Raw genomic sequence first — 19,336 nt, forward strand, 5'->3', positions numbered from 1 at the left:
CCTCCCCCTCCGCCCCACCGCACCGACAGCGCGGCTCCCTCTGCGGGCTCCCTCTGCAGGCGGCCCCGCACATGGCAGCCAGACCCTGGCCTGGGGATCGGAGGGAGCCCCGCATGTCATGTACCACCACCAGCATCACCGTACATCGCTGGGGGGGGGGGGGGGGGCTACACATTTCATCTCGGGGGGAGCCGTCATACACACGATTACATTTTAGTCATTTTATTGTATTTTTTCCATGTCATTATTATTCTTTTATAACATATTATTTATGATTGCTATTTATTTTAGCTTCATTGTATTATCATTATTATACTATTATTATTTTAGGTTTTTTTTTATAATATTATAATATTTAAATTATTTTTTGTTTATTATTTATAACATTTATTTCAAACATTTGTATATATATATTTTTTATTATTATTATTGTTATGTATTCATATATTTAATTTATTTTACTTTTAATTGTATTTTTATACATCTTCTTCTTCATCATTTTCTTCGTCTTCATCATCTTCTTTTTCTTCTTCATCATCTTCTTCTTCATCATCTTCTTCATCATCATCATCATCATCTCCTTCTTCATCATCATCATCATCTTCTTCTTCTTCTTCGTTCATTTTTTATTGTATTCATTTTTATTTTACTTTAGTTGTATTTTATTGATATTATTATTTTTATTCCTATTTTATTGTAATATATTATTATATTATATTATGCTAAATAAAATGTGACAATATAATGGATACCCGTAATGCTATAAGTATCATAATACAAAAAATACAAGGGTCTTGAGGAATAACAGCTTACCTCTCCCAGAACCTTTAATACATCAATATGGGGATGGCTCCAAAAGCCCAATTCAAATCTAATTGAAACAAAAGACCTTCTTAGGTTCCACAGTGAGTAACACTTAAAGCTGGCCATACACTAGTAGATTTTCAAGCAAACATTCATCATAGTAAAATTCACCAGTACATTAGATCACTTGATGAATGTCGTTTAAAAGTACTTCAAAATCTGGTTTAATTTTAACATTGAATTTTGAAATTAATGTAAATTACCAAACGAAAACAACATTCACTGTCACATTCATTTGTATAAGAAAAAAATGTCATCCTGCTCCTTCAAATTTTTTCATCACTACTGTAAAAAAAAAAAGAATGTTGATTTTACGCCAATGAGTCCTTATTCACAACTGAATAATTTATCGCTCGAAGCTCCAAAATGCTTGAGAAAAAAGAGATGGTTCTCATCTCCACTCCAATTTGCCTGAAGCTCAAGCAAGTTCTGGAGCTTTCTTTGTTGCTCAAATTGGGCAGATTTGCACATTTTTCATTCCAGAGAAATGAATGGAAATGCACAATTTGCTAATTTTTGCATGTTTTTCTGCTCAAATTAAAAAATGTTAAGAAAAAAAATAATAAATGAATAAATAAATGTTAAATAAATAAAACAAATACACAAATAATTGAAAATAATCAGAAATAAATAAATAAATAATATGTGATAATAAATAAATAATAATTAACCCCTAACCTTTACCCCTTAACCCTAAAAAAAATAATAAAATAAATTATTATTATTAATAATAATAATAATAATAATAATACAATAATAATACATAAATTAGCAAAAATAAATAAATACATAAATAATAAGAATACAATAAATAAATAAAATATTAACTCCTAATCCTAACAGTTAACCTAACTCTAACACCTTTACCCTAACAAAACAGAATAATAACAAATGAATAATAATAAAAAATTAAATAAAAGCTGATGGAAAAGCTCCCAGCATAAAGACCGTGGTGTCACTGAGAGCACTGGGTCCCGTTCTAACGATCGGGACCCAGGACTCCCGACTCCGAGTCACATGATCACTGTGATAGCCTCTGATTGGCTATATAGTGATCAGTCACTGTACAGCCCGGCCCCCATTGTTTTTTTCTCTCTCTATGAATGGATACATTGTATCTTTCTAACACCTGGCATAGAGGGGGAAAAAAAGTTTGTAAAAAAAAAAAAAATGTTTGTAAAAAAAAAAGATAAATAAATATTTAAAAAATAAAAGAAAAAATAAAGAAAAAATACCTAGATCAAGGTTTGATCTAGTTCAGTGCCAGGGTTAGTGTTTGGGTCAAGGTCAGGGTCAAAGGTCAAGGTCAGGGTCAAAGGTCAGGTTTAAAAAAAATGGTATCAGTGTCAGTTAATGTCAGTGTGTTTTAGGTAAAAAAAAAGACAAAAACAAAATGTGCGCTATTGTCTCTGGCCTGTACTATGGGTACAAATAACAAATAACATACACATATATGGTATCGCTGCGATCCGATCGTCAAGAGCGGGAGAATTTATTTTGTGTTCTTTGGTGGTAGGTTATGGTAGTAACAAGAAACACAGCTAAATAAAAACCAAATTATTTTTTTTTACTATTTTGGCCAGTTTTCCTTTGATAATAAAAAAAAAATCAGGAGATATCCATTACCATTTAGCACCAAATGAAAGCCCAATTTGTCCTGAAAAAAAAAACAAGGTATAATTCACCTGGATGCACAAAGTAGTTGTGATGATATGTACGGTTTTATTAACACATGTCAACGTTGAAAAATTGTGCTTAGGCATTTAGATTTGTTTTACCCTTAGGTGTGAAGGGGTTAAGCATGGAGACATGGATGGATGGGTTTGCTTTGAATTTTAAAAATATATTAATTAGCATTTTTGGTTTCTGGTGCTCAGGTTCAGTGTAGTTGTGGAAAGTAATGGAGCCACTACATCTAAGAACTGCTAGGCTGCAATATATTACATTTTGGGGCTGGGGGAGTTAATACAACTTTAAAAAGGTTATATCTGAAGTAAATATATGCAGGGGCAGGGGCGGACTGACAACTCATGGGGCCCCCGGGCAATAGAGGATCATTGGGCCCCTGTGCCCTTGCCCAAACTCAAAAAAGCCTAAGAAAAAGGTACCTGGGGCATCTCATGGGGCCCTATACTGACCCCAGGCCCTCGGGCAGTGGCCGAGTTTCCAAATGGTCAGTCCGCCCCTGTGCAGGGGTGTAACTACATAGTAACATTTGGAAGGGGTCCTCAGCCACCTCCCTTCTGTTACTAATCTTAACAAAGTCTTTAGAATTGTGTTGTCCAAATGACAAACATGAGTTGTGTAGACCAGCCGTTTTCAGCCAGGGTGCCCAGGCACCCTAGTGTGCCTCCAGAGTTCTTCAGGGGCCTTGGCAAAATGCTTAAAATTGCCCAGAAGATGTATACAAGCCAGTGGGTGGAACAAGCCCGCCTTTTAGCTACACAAAGCCACAGGTTTTCATTGTGCAACATTACAACTTTCTAGCTGCTGGTGTTGTAACAATTCACAATGTCATTGTTTGATAAGGAGGACATCGGGCCCCTGCACAACATCCTTGTTTACCCCTCCCCCTCTCTGTTAGCTCTGGGGCCACAATCACAGAGTGAGTGAGAGAATCTGAGAGAGAAGAGAAACACTGGAATACGAGCAGGGGCGTTCCTAGGGTTGGTGTCACCCGGTGTGATACCACTTGGTGACACCCCCTCCGACGATCCACGCAGAATGGATCAGATCTGCAGATTGAGCATAATGGATTGGACTCCGATCCATTATGCTCCCCAATCCGCAGATCCGATCCATCCTGTGGGGATAGTCGGCATGCAACCTATACGGGGTGACACTGGACACGCTCCACGAAAATTTAAGTTGTAAAGAAAGCCGACGATCCATCCTGCGGGATCATCGGCTTGCTTTACAACTTACCTTTTCGCGGAGCAGGTCTGGTGTCACCCCGTGCAGTAGGTGTCACCCGGTATGGGACGCACCCCCCACACCTGCCTCGGGACGCCACTAAATACGAGTAAGTACCAGTCTTAGCAATTAATAACACTATGTAGCTGACAGGGTCCTAGCAATCAGTGACACTGTAGCTGACAGTGTCCTAGCAACCAGTGACAATATGTAGCCAATGGCCTCCCAGAAACCAGTGACACTGTGTAGATAACAGCATCCCAGCAACCAGTGACACTGGGTAGCTAACAGCATCCTAGCAACTGGTAAAGTTGTGTAGCAGACAGTGTCCTAGCAACCAGTGAAGCTGTGTAGCTGACAGCCTCCTAGCAACCAGTGAAGCTGTGTAGATAATGGCATCCTAGCAACCAGTGATGATGTGTAGCCAGTGGTGTCCTAGCAACCAGTGACACCATGTAACTGTCAGCATTCTGGCAACCAGAAGCTGTGTTGAAGACAGCATCCTAGCAACTAGTGAAGCTGTGTAGACAACACCAAACTAACATTTGTTTCCATTTACATATGATTACCTCTGAGTCCATCTAGGTCCGTAAAAAAAAAAGGAAAAATAAAATCTATGTTCTTTTCCCTCTTTTTGGACATAAACATAATGGATCTGAGGTAATCAGACATAAATGGATATGAGACCACTTACATATGAAGAAGCAGCAGAAGGAGCCAATCAGGTATGCCACAGTGCGAGGAACATACTGATAGGAGCTCATCAGTGTGCTGCTTCTCCTCTCACTGACCTGTCACAATGCAGGGGTCCTGTAAGTGAAAGTGAAACTGTAGCAATAAGCAGCTATGCTAGACAGAGTTCTTTATTATTATTATTAATATTATTATTATTATTAATAATAATAATATTAATAATAATAATGTATTTTTGTTCGGGTTTAGATTTTGTTCGGGTTTAGATGTTTAGGTTTAGGTGTTTATTTTGTATTATTATTATTATTATTATTAATAATAATAATAATAATAATAATAATAATACTCTGTTATATTTTTTGTGGGTTAGGGGGTTAGGAGTTAATTATTATTTATGTATGTATTTATTTATTAATACCTAGTATTTATTTATGATTTTTTTTTTCATTTGTGTATTTATTTTACATGTATTTATTAATTTTATTATTATCATTATTATCATCATTAACCCTAACAAAAAATAAATAAATAATTAGAAAATAATAAGTAAAATACTATAAATAAAATAATAAATAAAAACTATTACCAACCTAATCCTAACCTAACCATAACTAACCCCTTACCCTAACAAAAAACAAAATAATAAAAAATTAATAATAATAAAAACTAAAGCTGATGGAAAAACTAAAAAAAGAAAAAACAAATGATGTAACAGATTACATTTTTCTCTATTGGCTAATAAAAAAATGCCAAAGTTCAAAAATGCCTAAAAATGCTCTATGAAAACGTGCAAAAACTGCACGCCACAAAACATGCCAGAAACACTGAAAAATGCTACACACAGATCTGAATGGAGCCTTAAGGTGTAAATGGGCCCTGAGACAATTTTCACTGGAATAGTTGTCCCCAATGGTCAGGCCGAGTGGCTTTTCACGGTCCGAGCATTGCTTCCCAGGAGGAAGGGGAGAAGGTCACATGTTCCACCATACCCAGAAATTCTAGGTATCTCCAAGGACTTGTACAGATAAAGAGAGCGGCAGGGGAGCACAATGAAGATGAGTATTTGCTGGGGGTGTTATTAAAAGAGACCATAACTTTGCCCATTAGGGTGCATGTAAAAGTAAAATTAAGTCCATTATAAAAATGTCAATTCCTAATGTAATGTAATGCTAGCTGTATACTTGGACATTTTTTGAGCTTTCAACTTTCAACTACATGGGTCGCACTGTTTAATTTTCTTTTCCATTTTTGAGGCAATTAAATAATGAACATTGCGGTGGAAATCTATTAAAAACCACTGAAAGGTATTTTTATTACTTAAAACTGGGAAACGATTGAAACATTTAATCAGCAGGTAATTATAATTATACAGTAAAGAATTCATTAAAACCTAATTAAACATTTATTTATATTCAACTATTGTAATATTACAGCTACATGGGCATTAGTAAATCACACTGTCATAAAACCTGCCATCAGTCACCTGCTTTAGGCCTCATTCACACAAGCACAGAGGGTCCTACAGTGCTAAGAAGGTGTGGCCGGGAGGCGTTTGCATTCAGCTGTCTGTACTCATCATTGAGGGGTCACAGCACATCCAAGTGTTTGTATGCATACAGAGACAGGTGAGCAGCCATGGACACAAAGGGGGGGATTTACTAAAGATGGTTCACTTAAATCTGGTGCAGCTGTGCATGGTAGCCAATCAGCTTCTAGCCTCAGCTTGTTCAATGAAGCTTTGGCAATTAAACCTGGAAGCTGATTGGTTTCTATACAGAAGTGCACCTGATTTTGCACTCTCCAGCTTTAGTAAATAAACCCCAAACTGTCTTCATCCAGGGCTGCGTAGCCATTCCTGTACACATGCAAACACTCATCTGGTGAGTGACCTGCACACAACTGCAGCCTGTCATTGATTTGTACAGACTCAGGTTCCACCCTGCCAGATAAACACATGCCTTCTTTATGTTCTATGGCTTCCTGTGCCCAGGCAAGTTAGCTGTCAGACTCCATGATCGGCCTCTCATCCAGGCATCTAGTTCTCTCTACTGTTATAAGCAGAGAAATGTATGTGAGGTGCCGTAAGCTCCACAGTGTTGTCTTCATTTTATGAATGGGCCACAAAATGCAGGTCGTGGTGAGAAGACTAGCAAAGTGTATCAAATCTCTGAGCCGAGAAGCAAACAAACTTTACTTTACACATACTGTACATATATATATATATATATATATATATATATATACAGTATATTTACTTATATTATTCTCATTGTTTTTTATTCTGTAAAATTCATAGGCACTTTTAATCCCCATGATCATGTGACCACGATGCTCTAAATCAGTTGCATTGTCGATAGTAGTAGTATTTTTTCCTATTATTTTGGGCAACTGTAATTAGTCACTTCTTTCTGCGATTTTGTGTGATTTTAAGTACATAAAATATAGAACATTACCCCTTTGTAAAACATTGATTGCCTGAAACAATTGTAGAACATCATTGCACACAGAGGCATGGCATTAATGCATCACTAATATAATAAATTAGACTTTTTTTCAAACTGATTAACAATGTATGGCTAAGTTCACACTCGATTATTCTCTGAAAATCAATCTAAGTTGGCCACTGTCAGGCATTCAGGAGGCGATCTTGCCACCTCCTGAATGCCTGCAATTTACAATTAGATCAATGCACAACAACCACGTTTGGCCTGTGGTTATGGCCTCATTGACTTGAATGGGCAAGTTTGGCAGGCAGTGTTGTCTGTCAAATCAGGGGCGGACTGACAACTCATGGGGCCCCCGGGCAATAGGGGATCATGGGGCCCCTGTGTCCTTGCCCAAACTCAAAAAAGCCTATGAAAAAGGTACCAGGGGCATCTCATGGGGCCCCCTACTGACCCCGGGTCCTCGAGCAGTGCACGAGTTTCCAAATGGTCAGTCCGCCCCTGTGTCAAATTGACATGCATGCCACTTTAAATTTGCCATGGCCAGAATGCAGAGCATCACTGCTGCGGTATGTGAATAGCCCCTCTGGCTAGACTTCAGGGGGACAGTCAGGGGGTAGTAAAACTGTAGCTCAACCAACTTTTTTTTTACCACCACCCAGCCACCTGTGTGAAAGAGGCCTAACAATGTAAAGCTGGTTTTGTATTCTCATTTAAGTCTATGGGAATGCAAACCCCCACATGCCAAATGCAGGTCAGAAGGAAGTCAACTGCTGATGAAATGTACCGGTCAATGAATTTTGAATAATCTGAGAAACATCTCAAATTTATGCCATCAATGGAAGGCCAAGACCTCAGAGTACTCCAGTTTCCTCCCAAAATCCAAAGACATGCTGGTGGGTAATTGGTTCCTGTCTAAATTGGCCCTAGTATGAGTATGGATGATTGTGAGTTTGGGATCCTAGATTTAACCACTTCCCGTCTGGCCCATGTATATAAACGGCCAGAAAGGAGCAGTTCAGGTGAGGGTGGCCGTTTATAAACATCCTCCCGCATTCCCTGCCTGTGCGCGCTACCTGGGAGCGCGTTGCACTGGAGGACACAGCGGAACACCGATCGCTGTACAGCCAATCAGTGATCACATGAATAGTAGTAAGCAAGATGTCATTTCTGACATCATTGCTTACTACTAGTGAAATCTGTGAATGATCACAAAGGTCACATTGTACAAGACTATTCACAACAGCCTTGTACCATGCGACAAGCTGTGACCAATCACAGCTCTCACTGTATTTCTCAATGGCTGCAAGAATGCAGCCAGAGAGAAGGAGAAATTATTGCTTTTACAGCTTTTACAGTGTAAAAGTAATTAGTGTGAGAAAAAAAAATCTTCATCACCCCCCACAAGTAGCACTGCTATGGTGACAGTATGTTAAAAAAAAAACCACATAAATAATAATATAAAAAAACAAAATTAAAATGTAAACAAGTGTTTTGAAAAATTATAAATTTTGGTTATAAACTAATTTGGGTTTTTTTTTGTTTTGCTTTTTACTAAAAAGATAGCTAAATACATTTTGGCCAAGATTTGTGAAGAAAAATTATTTATTTGCAAACTTTTATAAGAAAAACATGTTTTTTCAAAATTTTTGGACTTTTTCATTCATATAGCAAAAAAATAAAAATCCCAGTGATGAATAAATACCACCAAAATAAAGTTTTATCTGTCTCAAAAAAATGCTAAAATGTTCATATGGGTACAGTGTTGCATGACCGCGCAATTGTCATTCAAAGTGTGATAGCACTGAAAGCTGAAAATTGGCCTGGACAGGAAGGGAGTAAAAGTGTCCGGACTTGAAGTGGTTAAAGCTCCTTGAGCAATATAAATACCTGCAATAAATAAAGCCCCTTGACACAGGTCTTAACAGTGTTAAGATGGTGTATCCATAAATTTTGGAAAAGCCATAATTTGTTAAGGTGATTGGTGGTAAAAAAACATTTGGAATTGGCAGTTTGGTTACCATCTACTGTATATTCTATGGATGAGTGTTGTACTTATTGGGAAATCACTGGGCACATATCCACTTGGTCGGTATGCTTCCAGGCAATCCCGTCTGGAGAAGAGAAGTGAAGTTATGTACATGTTCTTTCAGGTCAAGCTTCAGAAAATCCCCTCTTCCATCCTATTGTGTACTCACTGTCAGCTAAATAGTGATGGCTTTCAGCATGTAATGTATAGCTATGGAAGGTATGCAAGAATGATCAGTTATGTACATTGTGCACTTCATATATAATGTGAAAAATGTCATTGATAAACATGACAGGAAAACCGCTCTCTGCAGTATTCACTGCTACACAAGTACAAAACAGCCAGTCTACTGTAATAAAATGTATTTATATGAAGCATAAAATCTTCAAAAATATTTTTATACTGAAAAACAGTTTTTATAGGATGAAGATTCTTTTAGGGAGCTACCAAGAGCTACCAAAACAGTCTAAGAATAATAAAATACACTCTCATCTCTTTTATGTCATGCAAATTAGGCCTTAAATAATTAAAGTGGCACTTTACCCATAACAACTTGATAAAATAGAATGTTCTTTAGCAAGGAACATACATTCCACATGAATAATTATGCCACTAACAGTGTGTGCTGTAAACAGCCTCCGACATTGTTCCTATTTCTTGTTCGCAGAGGCTGCCATTTTGCTGAAATCCAGATCCTCTGAGCAGCAGTACATCTTTAGGCTGTCTGCAGATCTGCCTCTACATTTTCAGTACAGTGCCGAAAAATATAGAGCAACTGAGTGTGTGCAGAGCAGGGTGAGACAGTGTATTACTGGGTTTTAAACAGTATAGGCACTTCTTTTTAATGTTTTACTTTAAAACATGTTTTACCTCAAACGGGGCCAATATGGATTGATCTAGCAGGACTTTATTTTCTGACAAAAGTTCCACTTTAAGAGGTGTGATTAAATCAGCATGACCCTATCCATCAGACACTTGGCATCAGGGTGCCTAAAACCATAATAAGTTAGAGGTACTGTATATCTAGAGCCAAGAGTATTAATTTAAGAACCACAGGTCAACTCTGGCCCCTGGATTAAATGAAAATACTTCTGCACCTCCTTAACCTCTCACCCCATAATAGGATTCCTAAAAGTGTTCACTAGAATGTGCAAGACACTTGCAATATCAAACATATTAGGTCCATTAACCACTATGTGGAAACCTAGACTTTCCTTTGGGCCAAATGAAAAGCTTCCTATCCTTCTGGCATCTGGCTCCCACACTTATGGCTAGGACATTCTTTGAAAAGGACACTAAAAACTCCCCTAACACACTAAATGAAACAGCCCAATGCCCTATTGGGAAAATTTCCAAAAAAGACCATTCTCAATACAGACAACAATACCTATGTACCTGCACACCCTTTGAGGCCTTATGTTCCTCACTAGACCCAACCCCCCAACCTGATATCGATAATTTATGTTGGTATGGCCCAACCCCATCTCCCAAGGATTTGTCCTTCTGGGAAAGGGAAAGTGACCATAATCAAAACTCTACAGCTGAAGTATGAGATTAAATCAATTCTGTATTTTTGCAATGCTCCATTCATTTCAACATCCAGAAGACCAATCATTATCTCAAGTCCCGTTGCTACCAAATCCCCATAGTGCTACATCACGAATCAGCAGATATCCCAGATAAGTGAAATGGAGCTTATTGTGTTGTGCCTCTCCCTATCTAGGACAGACGTACTCCATGGAATGTTACTTCTGGGATGACAAAACAATTGTACCCACCATGCTAAACCTTGCTGTTTATATGACATCTGTATCGCTTCTCGGCCTTTTGGCTAAGATCAAGTGTAGTATCTGTTCTTATCAGTGTCCAGTGGGGGTGCTACCGACCATTCTAGTTTACGGGGATGGTTGTTGTACAGTACCCTCACTGGTATGATGGGGGTCCGGAAGGCTAGTACCGGAGGGACAGAAACCAGGGAGCGCCATGATTCGTTCTGGGGCCTTGGGAGTAATTCCTCTGGGGAGACCGGAAAGACCCAGTTCCTCCTGGTTCGAGCATGCTACCTTGGTCTGGCCTGGGGCTGAGGAGGCAAAAAGTCCGCAAACTCAGTGCCCCCTGAGGAGACGCGCTCAGGGGTGTCACTAGTAACACTTGGGTGTGGGACCCCACGGTGTGAAGATGACACATGGCCACTGTTTTTACACTCTTTTTTGCACAGCGCCCTAAGGACCAGGTCTTTTGGCTAAGTCCAGGGCAATTTTTGCTACGGGCCTCAGGGCCTGGTCTGTGCACTATTAGGCACGGTACCACTTTTTTATTTTTATTCTATTTATTTATTCACTCCCACGTTTTGTCACTTTTTGCTTTCTTATGTGTGTGTTTTTCCACGGATGGAGGGTGTGGGTCCTCGGGCCTTACCTGAAGTCTAGGGGGAGGATGTGTGGCCATACGGTTCCTTCCTCCCCTGATCCCTAGGGGGTTTTCTCTTCGGGAGAACCCCCTTGCCTAGTACTGGATGTCCGGCTTCGGCTGGGCATAAGGAACGGTGGTCCACCAGGCCTTTTGGCCAGGAGGACCAAATGGGAACCTTGTCCCTGTCAGGAGCTTCGTGCCCCGGGGGATCGGGTGAACGGTCCAGCCCTTTCGGGGGTAGGACAAACACACCCCTAAGTGCACGTTTTTCGTGTGTGTGTTTCTGCACTTGCACTTTTTTGCGGACACTTACGGGTTTTTTCGTTACAGTCTCACGTTTGCGGATTTAAAAAAAAAAAAAAAATTAAAAAAAAAAAAAAAAAAAAAAAAAATCTGTATCAAGCTTCATATTGTACTGTCCTAAGTATGATGTTAAAAAATAAATTGAAACATTTTGAAAAAAAAGGCATAGGATGAAAATTTTTCTTATTTGTTATATAAGCAAACAAAATTCTAACTGTTAATGTAATGTGATCCCTAGTCAGGAAAAAATCATACTTATTATAACGTGCAAGTGCTGTGAAAGATTTAATTTGGAATTACAACTTGTGGTCTTGAATATTCAATTTTGTTTAGTGATTACGTATTGCATAGGAATGTATGATCAAACAGCTTGTAATATTCATATACTGTAAAGTATGTAAGTAAAATTAATTTCAATTCTTCTTTAGTTGATTAGCAAGTAGCAAGTCCTGACAAAAGGGCCTTCAAACAAAATTAGTTGACTTAATCATGACATTATTGAATGCTTTGACAAACAATTTTCAGAATTTCATACAAATGTTGAAACAAAAATATAACCACTTATGGCCAGCTTTATTCTGAAAATCATGTATATCTGTAGTAATGCAAACTGATACTAAAGATAATGTATTTACTTATTCTCAATGAGCATTGTAAATAAATCATTTTGCAAACTATTGCAGTCATTATTTTATTCTGATGGTTTATTTTAATTTAAGGTAAGCCTTTCCATTTTCTTCCTTTGTCATTGAGTCTTTGGATTGATCCTCTGGTGCTGACCCTACAAATGTATAGGTATCTGCCAGTTGAGAATAGATCTCTTCACCCACATATACATCCAACATTCTCTCATTAATTTAAACACAATTTTGTCCACTTGTTGCATTTCCTGCATGTCTGAATTTTAACAGGAAACCTGTTTTCTACAAATACTATCAAGGTTGCAACTGTTCCTGGCTGTTGTTTCAATGAAAATCCAATGGGGGACCTGTTGCACATTCTCCTCGGACTAGCTCTGGGTTTCAGTTCTTGCCCAACTGTAAAAATAGCTTTTTAAATACAAACAAAAAATAAATCCATAATTACCATGTCCAGTTACCAGCAAGCATCGTATTCAAAACAACAGCAAAAGGCCAGTAAACATTGCAGGATGCCTTGATACATTTCACACCCAATTCTTTACTCATAAGAGCTGTAATGCTGACCCAGTGGCCTAAAGCCCAACTCCAGAAATTAAACAACATTTGTCTATGCTGCGATGTCCCCTGCACTGTAATGGTTAACCGATCATTAAGTCTAGGGGTGCAGAAATAAGGAATAATACTCGCTTCCTCACTTCTGTAGACTCCCTCCATCTTTGTGAATGCTCCCACTAAGCCTCCTCTCTAAAGTGCTCCCAGATATGATTGCAGCCTACTTCCTCCATGTACAATGCAGGGTTAATAGCCCTGCATTGTAAGTAATGGCACTGAAGGACTGCCTACATCCCAGAGCACCAGAGGGAGAAGAGGACAGTGCTGGAGCCTGCCAAAGTGGGGTATGTAAGATAAGTAATGCAGTCTTTTCAGCTCCCCCTAGACCTAATGAGAATTTAACCCTTGCAATGCAGAGGGAGGTAACTTCAAGAGAGGATGCTGTTTGATTCCTGAAGTTGGGCTTTAAGTTTTTTCCTGGAACAAGCATGTAGAACAGGATATCATACTTCATTCCGACTTTCTTGCTTGGCATGCTTGTTTTGGCTCATTGAGTCAGAAACTACCGATAGCAGAGATAAACAGATGACTAGCATTTTCACAAGGTCGGTGGACTTTTTTTTATGAAGGCTGGCAGATTGATTTCACTGATCCCTATAGTGTCTAATACTTAAATATCTATACACAGGAGTACCTCAGTTTATGAATTTAATGCGTTCTCCGGGACGTTCCATATTGCGAAAAATTCTTAAACCGAAACGCGGTTTCCCATAGAAATGCATTGAAAACCAATTAAGCCATTCCGGAGGTCAGAAAAAAGTAAAAAAAAGTCTTATCTGTTCAAAACTCTTTATAGAGTGCACTTTAAAGGCACGGAGCCGGCGCTGTAAACCTCCCAGGCTCAATGTATCCTGGGGAAACTTGATTCATATTGCAAAAAAAATTCATAAACCGAGGCACTATTTTGAATGGATTTTCATTCGTAAAACGAGGTATGCCTGTATAATGCAAAACGCAAAAAGAAGGAAGAAATTTGTTAAATGTGATAGTTACATCATAATCACTTTGAAGTGAACCTAGGATCAGATACAATTTTTTGTTCATATGTGTTAAAAATAGAAGTATGACCAAAGCTTTTTTGGCCATACTTCTCTTGTGGGTCACAGGAATACATGTACTTTTGCTCTCCTGTGATGCAGAGTCAGCTTATAGCGGACTATCAGCTGATGTCAGAGAGCTGCTTCAGGCTTTGGAAGGATCCTAGTCATATTGTCAGGAATTTGTGAACACAGCCAAGAACTGTACTGGCACCTCTTTTACCTCTTTTGTCATCTCATCTGGCATTTCTGTCCTGGAAGTAGATACTAACCCTGGATAATGCCTGAATAACGTTGGTGCTGGAGGACTGTGTACACAAGACCTCCAGGTAGCCATATTACCTTACATTTTATAGAAAATTACAGCACTGCAGATTAATTATTAATTTTTTTCATTTGCTAATTTTTTTCCCCACAAAAGTGGGGTTAACCTTTAAGTAATGTGTAAGGATAATTTTCAAAGGTATTTATCATCTCTCAAACAAATCACAATATTGGCTCTCCATCTGTTTTTCTCTCCAAAGGGACAGCACCATATTTCTCAGGCATTATCCAGAGTCAGTATCTACTTCCAAGACAGAGATGCCAGCTGAGATGACAAAAGTATGTAAAAGAGTTGACTATATAGTTCTTGGCTGTGTTCACAAATTTCTGGCGCAGAAAATTTTGCGGAACTTGGTGTAAAAAGTATTCCCCTTAGTGTATCCAACCCCAAGTCTGCAAGAGCTACAGGTCTTTAGTAAACTGTCTCTCTATGCCAACCTTTCTCAACTTTTTCAACAAGAGGAACCCTGGAAATAATTTTCCGATCTCAGGGAACCCCTGCTAAAAATTTCCATATCTGTAACTTGTGATACGTAAGTGTGATATCAATGAGAAGAATGCTCCTTACATTGGGAAGAATTTCCCCCTTACAGATACAGTAGCTAAAAGGATTAATGGTGCCAGTAGGAACTTATCTGAGTGGCATAAATTGGTCAATACTCATGGAACACCTGGCAACCTCTGGAGGAACCCTGGTTGGGAAACCCTGCTCTAGGCTGTGTGGTTGTAGCTATGTCATTAAAAAGAAGACATAAACAGATTATAGGACAAAAAGTTAACACCCTAGTATTACACTGACTATACACTGGTAGAATTTTGTTAGAAAACAGTTGTTTTTGAAATGTTCGATTTTATAATGGTTAGTGTGGTCAGATCAACAATTGTTTTCAACTGCTGTGATGATGAACATCAATGGAAAAGAATCAAACTTTTTTCTTATCTGATGGAACAAAATTCTAACCATGAATATGGTTCCCATTCATAAGCACATTTACATCTCTCTATCCCAAAGTGAAATGTTAAAGTGGAACTACACTGCATCTGAGCAGCACGATGAGAGGGCTCCCTTTATGGCTAAGTGCAAAGCACCCCTGAAGGTGCTTACAGAAGGTGAAGTGCCCAAAGAAGCACAGGCTGCCAATAATGTGTTTGCCTGGTGGTTCCAGATGAGACAACATCCATGGGAAGAGAGAATACAGTAGATGACTCTCTGGAAGACTGGCGGATCTTGACAGATGGGTAGAGCAGGAAGCAGAGTCAGAAGCTAGAGTCGGGGGTCAAACACAGGGTATAAATCAGGATCAGAGCCAGAGGCATTGTCAGGAGCAAGCCAGGGTCATAAACAGGACATCAATCAGGAATAGACAGGAGCAGGTCCGAGTAGCAAGTCGGGGTCAGATCCAGGAGAGAAGCAAGAGCAGGTTGTGGTCAAGCCTGATTGGGAACGGGAAATCAGGCAGAGTAACTGGCACAGGAACACAGGAACAGAAGGCTGATGATATTCAAGCAATTGCTGAGAGGAGCTGCAATCCTTACAAAGGCCACTGGGCTCCAGCAACTATCACGCCTTGTGTATGCCGAAGTGCCGTCGTCGCGCGCAGATGCAACACTACATGCCGTGCGCCTATGCGCATGCACTCATTTTTGCGTAAATTAGTGCGGCCATATTGTGCACTGGTGCATCTACCAGGATTTCTCCGATTTCTTCCCTGACAAGTACAAACCAAAAACACCATTTAATTCATTTTTAATATTCAAAGCAAACCCATCCAATCATGTCTTCATGCTTTAATTTTCTGAGAAATCACTCTGAAAAACACCCTTTTAGCATTTCTGGCCATCTTAAGTAAGGGCAGATTAATTTACTTCCTGGAATCTGGAATCCCGTCCTGAAGACTCCTGTTATGTATGACATCATTTGGGATGTATGACATCATTTGCCTAGGCATGGAGACTAGGAAGTAACTGAAGAAATGTCAATAAAGTTTACAACAAGTAAATATACTATACTTTCCTATTTATTTACTAACGCTAGCAGCATAAAGATTAAAAATAGTTACTTGAGAGAGTGGCGTTCTGTTTTAACATTTGCAACATTGTCATGGCAAATGAACAAAAGTTTTCAGGAATCTCATATGAAATTTGTATACTTACTGATGGCATTATTGAATGCTTTGGTCGAATAATCTTTGTGTGAAGGTTCAAAGGAAAACAGCATATGGCCAGCTTTAGCGATAAACCTACTGTGAGCAGCCTATGGAATATACTTGAAGATTTTTAAAAACAAAGTAAAGTACATAAATATTGCTGTATTCTGAAATAAGAGAGACAAGAGGATGGGAAGAGAAAGAGGGAGAGAGACAGAGATAAAGACAGAAGCGATAGGAGAGAAAGTGTTCAGCTGATGGTTGTAGATTTTGTTGTGGCCTGATGCGGAAAATTGTTTCTGCAACGATTCCAAAGCATAATTATCACCTGTCTGTGTGTTAATGTTCATCAAAGGGTAGCTACACCCAAAAAATGATTTACGCTTGCACTTAATTGCCTCTAAATCATATGTAGATTGTCTTGTTACCATGTGTCTTTTTGATTGCGCTGTTTTAGTTTCTGATAGAATCAGTGACAAGAGAAATGTAAATTGTGTGTCTGTCTTTAAAGGTTTCTTTTAAATTAACAAATTAACAAAATGCATCACTACACTAAAGAACAACTTTGTATGCATCACTTGCATTCAAAATGAGCATAAAAAGGCAAATAATACATTTTGTGCATTAATGAAGGGTTATGCCCCTTGTCTCTTGAGTAATTTATCGAAAAGGAATGTATAGTCATTTTCTAAATTTTTTTTCTTTTTAGATCAAGACTTTAACAAAATGCAAATGTTTTTCTTTTTTCAGTCAGGTAAATATAAAATATTACTTGTTGTGAACCATAAACTGCAAAAAAATTAATCTAACAAAATGAGGAACATACAGGGGTTAGACAAAAAAATTGAAACACCACTTGATTTGCAGATGTGAAAGTGATGACGTTTCCCATTAAACCTGGAAGTGATGTAACATTTTGCTCCTGCTGTGTGATGAGACACCTAGCTAACAGGTGAGAAGCCTCACTTTCATCATTCACTGCGTGCGCTGCTAGTGATATGGAGTCGAGCTTACTGAGCTTCAAAGAGGGCAAATTGTTGGTGCCCACTTAGCTGGTGCTTTTGTGACTGAAGGTACAGTATCAAAGATTATGACAGCGTATACAGTTTTCAGAAAAACATCGTCTGATAAGCATGAGCGCGGTTGACTTGGTCAACTGACCAAAAGAGACAAAAAGGACATTGCGCAGGATTGTGACCTGGAATAAGAAAACAACTGCTGCAACAGCGACTGCAGAGCTCAGTCTTCATGGGACTGAGATTGAGCTCTCTAGTCACTTTTGCAGCAGTATTTGTTTTTGTGTCACAATCCTGTATATCACAAATCAGATGCATCACTAAGCATAGAACATGTCTTTAATCCCTATATACAGATTGTGTTAAAGGGGGCAGAAAATCTGACCATATTCACTTCTGTATAGGATCTTCCTTCATGACACCCTAATTTATACCTGAGCATAACATTGTATTCTTTCCTTCTTTTTGTATTTGCAAAGCCCTCTGGCCAGTAAAATGATTGAAGCCTTTATGAGCATAGCAACTATGCTCCCAGGTTTCCAGATGCGAGCCAAAGGTGAGCAAAAAGGGCTTGTAAATTGGACCTTATCCAGTCTAGTTTCAGGGCTTTGGCTTATAGCATTCAGACAATGGGAATGAGCTTGAGTCACGTTGAGACATTTCCAAGTTTGGTGTTGCTTCTAGGGCACCTGAAGGACTCTGGAGAGCTCACTTAGGAGGTATATTTATAAAGCAGTGAATGTGACAATCACAAAATATTCACTGCAGGTGTTTCTCATGTTTTGCCTTTTTAAACATGCTGCAAATACAAAAAACAACCCAGGGTGTGCCTACAGGAGTAGCAATTGTGACCCGGCCACATGCTCTAAGGGGCCCGTGCGGCTCCCCTGTACACCTGGATCGGAGGGGCAGCAGCTGCAGCATATAAAGGAACCGATCTCCTACATTTTCCTCCTACAGCTGTTGTAAGCCAGGCTTTCAGCAGCTGCAGGAAGAAAATGGAGAAGATCAGTTCCTCTATTTGCCCCCTCCCCATGCCCCTCTTATCCAGGTCTTGCTGCCCCCCGCACTCCTGCATGCTCCCCTAGATCCCCCCCCACCCCCCAGCCCCGGTTTTACCCTTCTTTCTCCTGCTGGCTACTATGATGAAGAATGGAGTAAGGGGCCAGTAAATATGTAATTACCGTCCCCTTCCTTTTCTGAATGGACACCGATCAATGAAGCTGTCAATTCATAACTGAGGCATGGTAAACTGTGTTTACTATGCTTCAGTTTGTGAATGAACAGGAAGCTCTGTACAGAGCTATTTCCTGTTTACTCTCTGTGTGCAGCTGAGGCTGCGTCCTCAATCTCCTTTCTCTGCCTCAAAGGTGGAACATCAGAGGTTTGTTTAGACCCATTATATCTCATCAAAGCTCGCCCCCAATGGGCGTCCTAAAAAAATTAAGAAATAATAAAAGATAAATTAATTAAAAAAAACAAACAAACAGATAAAGTAAAATGGTAAAAAATGATAAAATAACAAAGATAACAAACTACTGACACCACTGGCAGAAGCACCAGGGTTGCAAAGGTCGCACATGCGACCAGGCCCTGGCATTCCACTACCTTGGGGGGGTGCTGCAAGATGGCAGGAAGGGGGCCCACTGCAGAACAGGGTCTCAGAGGAAAGGACCCCAGCTGGGGGTCAGGGGGGGCCCTTCATGGTTTCTTTCACCTGAAGGTTCTAGTTCTGCCGCTTAAACCACCTATGTCAGAAATATAGTATGCTTCTACCTTCCTGTTAGAGCTGAAAACACAGGCTCTTTTGCAATTCTAAGCACATGGTGTTAGCCCTGCCTACCTAATTTCTGTTGGACTACAAAAGAACACAGTTCTCTCATTATCTTCATGCATAACCT

At 39.3% G+C, this 19,336-nt stretch overlaps 1 pseudogene; it reads left to right on the plus strand.

Annotated features, from left to right (window-relative positions):
* The first annotated feature begins 10,754 nt into the window (after positions 1-10,754).
* Positions 10,755-10,869, plus strand: LOC149471048 (U2 spliceosomal RNA; annotated as a pseudogene).
* Positions 10,870-19,336: the final 8,467 nt, after the last annotated feature.

The sequence above is a fragment of the Staurois parvus genome, unplaced genomic scaffold, assembly GCF_062004578.1.
Source record: "Staurois parvus isolate SC_StPar_1 unplaced genomic scaffold, SC_StPar_1.0 ptg000029l, whole genome shotgun sequence".
Classification (NCBI taxonomy): Eukaryota; Metazoa; Chordata; class Amphibia; order Anura; family Ranidae; genus Staurois; species Staurois parvus.